Source organism: Quercus lobata, chromosome 10, assembly GCF_001633185.2.
Source record: "Quercus lobata isolate SW786 chromosome 10, ValleyOak3.0 Primary Assembly, whole genome shotgun sequence".
Taxonomy (NCBI): domain Eukaryota; kingdom Viridiplantae; phylum Streptophyta; class Magnoliopsida; order Fagales; family Fagaceae; genus Quercus; species Quercus lobata.
Window position 1 is genome coordinate 3,714,397 of NC_044913.1, and position 5,896 is coordinate 3,720,292.

The 5,896-nt window shown below is 33.3% G+C and overlaps 1 long non-coding RNA gene across 1 annotated transcript; it reads right to left on the reverse strand.

Annotated features, from left to right (window-relative positions):
* Window positions 1–4,601: 4,601 nt before the first annotated feature.
* LOC115962451 lies at window positions 4,602–5,033 on the reverse strand. Its single transcript, XR_004085433.1, has 2 exons — window positions 4,788–5,033; window positions 4,602–4,664 (listed from the first exon to the last, which is right to left on the reverse strand). It is a non-coding gene; the product is annotated as an uncharacterized LOC115962451 (long non-coding RNA).
* Between the last annotated feature and the right edge of the window lie 863 nt (window positions 5,034–5,896).

Sequence of the window (5,896 nt, forward strand, 5' to 3'; positions counted from 1 at the left end):
CGTTTTCAGCTTTTTTTTTTTCTTTTTTTTTTTAAGACCAGCGCCTGGTGCATTGTTTATGAGATATGAACAGTGTACCGAGGCATATGAACAGTAAAAAAAGAGTGAACAGTAATTTTCCATACATTTAAAAATTATTTTGTTACAATGTTTTCAATTTTTAGTTTTCAGCAAAATAAATTATATCCAAACACACACTCAATCTACTTTTGTTCAATTAATTCTAATTCGAATGAGTATAAACTAAAAATAAATAAAGTTGTTATCTTTATTTTCTCTATCTCTTTGTAGGGGCATGAGTGGTTAGGTGCATTATTTTTCCTGACTCTGCGTTTTTCACCTCTACTTGCCAAAAAAAAAAAAAAAATCTAAATATACAGATATGCTCCTACTTTGTAGCAGTGCGAGTAGTGAGGTGTATATATATATATATATATATATATATATATATATATTTTTTTTCTTTTTTACTTGGGGGTGGGCGTGTGCTCTCCAATCCCATCTCAATAATAATCTTAAGAGTTGATTCTACTGCCTGAATTATGGATTTAAATTTAAGGACAAAATTTAATTATAAAATTAGTTGTAATTTAAGTTTACAAACTCACTTAGTAAAATAAATATTACTATATATTTTGAAAATTTAATTGTTGAATTATATGTTCTTTACACTTTTAATACACATGTTAAATTTGTATCAATTAGATATTATTTGCTATATGATCTATAAGCTTATACTTTATGCATAATTTTAAATTACAAAAATTTACAATTTAAAATTTTTATAAATGACAGCTATTAATCTTTAATATTCTTGAAATTTTGCAAGCATGGAGGATATAAGAAAAAATATATAATCCAATGGTGAATTTATCAAAATTCATTTCCACTAAAAAGATATTGAGTAAGGCACTTTTGTAACTTAACTTTGTCTTAAATTTAATCCCACACTAAACTATAAAACTAAGAAATGAGTCACTAATTGATTGACACTACAAAAAATCCGGTCTAAAGCTGCGTTTTTCAAACGCAGCTTTAGAACCCAAAAACGCGGCTAAAGGTTTTTAGCCGCGTTTCCTATGGCCGCGTTTATAAACGCGGCTTAAAGTCCGCAGCTCAAAGCCTATAGCTGCGTTTTCTAACCGCGGCTATAGGATTCGACCTATAGCTGCGTTTTTGAAAACGCGGCTATAGGTCCAGTTTGAGCTGCGTTTAAAACGCAACTATATATCTTTTCCCAGAGCCGTTGAACAACCTATAGCCGCGTTTTAAAAACGCAGCTATAGGTTTTTTTTTTAAAATTTTTTTTCCCCTGCTTTCTCAGCTTCCTGCTATATATACACACAACTTCCTGCTTTCACAATATAAGTAGTATAAGTAGCATAAGCTCTTTGTAAAACAGTTTTGGTATATGATTCAAAATAAGCCTTGAGAGCTTTTATTTGAGAACTGTGTGCAGAGGTGCCTAACCACCTATCAACGCGTTCTAAGCAACTCTCTTTACATCTAATCTAAATCATATCATAGCCCATCACCTTCCCTGCATCAAGTAACAACACCACCTCTCTAATATATCTTCCAAAACCTGAACTAGGAATTCACCCGAAATCATATTGCTCAGCTTCCACATCTTAATTCATCCTAATAATAACAACCAATGTTGAATTATAGGTCTAGGGATTTAATTATTAAACTGTCTGGATTCAATTATTAAACTAAGAACTACAGAAAACTCTCTGTGAGCGTACACAAAACCTATTTTTGAGATGGTTGGAAATATAAACATTAATATGTTTCTGACCCTGTAGCTTGAACCCCCAAGCACTTCGTGCACTGGGAGGTACCATCCCGCCTACAGGGATGGTTGGTGTGTATACAAAAACTTGGGAACAGATATTATGATACCAGCGGTAAAACAAAAACCAACCTTGTCACTCCATCAAGCTGTCACATTCATATTTGATTAACGAAACATGACATTTAAGTGCCCTCAACAATAAATCATAAGGCAAAGATAGACTTAAACTTTTGGGTTAAATAATGTCCTAACACAATATATGAATCCATCAAGAAGGAACTCCTTAAGGAATTAGTTTTTAACTCTCACAAACCCAAAATCCCAACACTTGTTTTTATTTACCAACTTCAATCATGTAAAATTTCCTCAAACACATCAAAGACATTGTGAATTCCTTTGGCTATAGGACTGCAAAGGATATAGAACACCAATCTGCTTGCTATACAAGTCAAAAGGATCAGAAATATCATGTCATTGGTAAAATCAATCTTACTAAAGAGTACAAGAAAAAACCCTTCAAGAGATTAAAACAAGCAATTATAAAGTACATCCTAAAGCATAAAACTTTGTAACAAATTCAGAGGAGTGAAAGATGAAGATGATTTTCTCTATGATAGCACAGAAACATTCTAACTCATTTTAAATCATGCATAGAATTTTATCTATTTGAGTTAGAGTCATTGGTTTTTGAAAATATTAACTTAATAGAACTCTATCATTATCACATTTTTATGACACTTACCATATTGAAATTTATTGACAATATGGACTTAAACAAATCACAATGTGTTCATTGGTTTAGCAACAATCACTTTCTTTACACTTAATGCATGGAAGCCTTTTATTGATGTGAAATGTTAACATATATATAGTTTCATTGAGGGGGAAAATAGAAAATTATGTAGTTTCATTGTTTGTAGCTTTTATATTCAACAAGGCAGAATTGCTTGAAAACTTCCTATCTTTGGTGTCCATTCAATACTTTACTCTTTAATAAAAAATTTCAGCTATCAAAGCTTTAAGCTCGGAGAAAGTCAATAAAGTCAGATGATAATAGTACTTACTAGAGTTTTGTGTTTTGCCGTGAAACAACCAGATCTGCCTTATACCCCCAAAAAGTTAGCGATGATCATGATTAGAGCTTCTAGTAATTAATTATATAGCCCTGAAGATGAAATCTCTACTGGTTTAATTGTGCACTTCAAATTAATAATTTGGTGCTTTTGAATGCCTTAATGAACCTCAAGACCAACTTTGACATGCTATGTGCTCGTCATCAAGTTATCATGTTCTTATTAAATATATATATATATATATATATTATAATAAAGAAATTGTCATGTTTATTGACTTATTGGGGTAAAAAAAAATACTGGAAGGAAGGAAAAAGAAGACACAAAAATAGATAGGTAAGCATTTTCATTAAGATTCGAAAAGTAAAGCAGCTGAAGTGATTGAAAGATAAATACCCAAAAGCTTTCCTGGAATACGATACACCGATTTTCTAATATTATAAACTTGAAGAAACAACCACGGCTTTCTGCGCTAATGCGTAGAGCCTTGCACACGATTTTAGTGCAATAGTTGATTGGTGCTAGTGAAAAAATAAATGAAACGGAAATAGACTAGTTGTGCTGTTTAAATTTATCTAAAACTTATCTAAAACTTAAGCGCTGTTTAAATTTTGTGATTGAGGCTCAAAATTTTCACTTTAGTTGTGCACATAGCAAATACACCACCATAAAAGCCAGAACAGTATTGAAGACCCAACCAACAGCTTGGGGTGCATGATGTGATTGGTGTGGAAAGATAATTGATTTGGGTCCATTTCCATTCATCCAATACTACCTTGTGATTGTTGTGTGAAAGAAAATTAAGGCTTAATAAATGCAAGGACTAGGAAGTTAGTTGGATGGAAGGCAGTAAAAAGCTTGAAATTGAAATGGGTTATAAAAATAAAAAACATGTGGGTAAATTGATTTGTTGGTAGAATAATCAAATAATGCAAGGGAAGGCACGTAATAGTAATTCAGAAAATTTGAAGGTAGCAAATTTAAATTGAAGTAAGACAACAAGAAAAAAGGGGGGGGGGCCAGAATAGAAAAGAAAACGAACCATAAGCGCGATCGGGATGGAAGGCGTTAATATCCTCTACAGATTTGAGCCAAGCTCAACTGAACATGTGAGGAATAATTCATGCTCAAACAATAGCTTTGAAAAACAAAAGGAAGAGGAGCCCACTGAAATTTGGCCACCAAGTAAAATTCTAAAGACTATGAAAAGTGGAGATGAAGAAGTTTCACAACAAAGTCAAGTAAAGAAAACTAGGGTGTCTATCAGAGCTAGATGCGATACCCCAACGGTTAGTATCAAAATTTTATTAAGTCAGTGTTAGAATAATGATTGAAGGATTAAATTCATCAATCTTAATAATTTAACAAGTTTTTGAGGGTAATAGTAATTTATAGTAATTCACATGCTCTATTTATGTGTATCAGTTCATAGAAGCATTTCATCAAACACATAATTTGCATTACAAAACCACAAACGAAAATAGAAATAGAAAATAAAGAGAAACTCAAAACAAATCATACTGATATACTATGAAACAAAACCCACAAACGAATCAAACGAATCCCAGAAAAAACCCACACACAAATCAAAGGAAACCCAAACAAACCCACAAAAAAAAAAAGACAAAATGAAACCCACTTTTGAACCCCAAAGCCTTTATGATTCAGATTTAGTAGAAATAGAGAAATCTAGAGGATAAAGAGGAAAAAAAGAGTTGAGAGAGACAAACCTTGCTGCGACAAAGCGAGAAAGAATCACTGACTACCAAGAACAGACGAAGAGAGTGTGTGTCCTGTACTGAGAACAACAACAAAAAATTAAAATAGAGCATGTGAATTAAATAAGATTAAGAATAACAATAACAAAAAATTAAATATGTATATAAAAGAGACCCAAACACTCAGAAGGAGGAAACCTTAACTTACCGACGATCCCTTCAAGATTTGGGAGGAATGGATATCGATCAGAGCACGGCGATGTCGAGCTACGTGGCACAGAGGACGGCGGCGAGATTAGGGATCGAGAGCTAGAGAACAAGCTGAGATGAGAGGTTTTTTCAGAAAACTTAGGGTTTTTTTTTTCATTGTTGTGTATTGAACTGATCGAGGGGGTCTTTTTCCTAAAAAAATTCTAAAACAAATTAACCCAGAGCTGCGTTTTAGAAAAATGCAGCTCTGTACGCGTTGAAGCTGCGTTTAATGAAACGCAGCTTCGAACGACTGAACTGAGCTGCGTTTTATAAACGCAGCTTCAATTCACGTTTGAGCTGCGTTTCATAAAACGCAGCTCAGTTCAGTCGTTTAAGCTGCGTTTTATAAACGCAGCTTTGGGCAATCTTGGAAAAAAAAAAAAAAAAAAAAGCGAATGGGTCTGAAGCTGCGTTTTTAAAAACGCAGCTTCAGCCTTACCCCCAAAAACGCAGCTTGAAGAGCTTAAAATGCGGCTTAAGGGCTGGTTTATAGCCGGGGTTAGAAAACACGGCTCAAAGTCTCTTTTTTAGCCGCGTTTTACAAAAACGCGGCTAAAAAACGCGGCTTAAAGTCGCGTTTTTTGTAGTGTGATGATAGGCAAAATACTCCATGTCGTCAACAATTTCTGTCAAAAGAAAAATTCTGAAATCAAGCAACGTCCAAATGATGAATTATGATCTTATGAATTTTCTATATTAAAATTTTGGATTGGAAAAAATTGTTTCATCGCACAAGGTATTTTGCATATTATCAATATGAGGAAATTGAATGCTCAATTTTATGGTCTGGTGGGGAGGTTGAAGTTAACCCCATAGTTTAACTATGGGGGCAAAGCACAATTAACCCATAATCTTAAATACATAAATATATCAACCAAGTGATTGAATGCTTGGTTTATCATTGGGATCAGCCAATTGATGACAACCATCAAAGCACTGTGGAATAATCTTTTTAATATCAAACATATCCACTATCTAACAGAGTATTGAGATTAAATGGACAAATGTAGATGAAGAAGGGATCTCTTTATTAGATTTGTAACACTGGGGGAAAA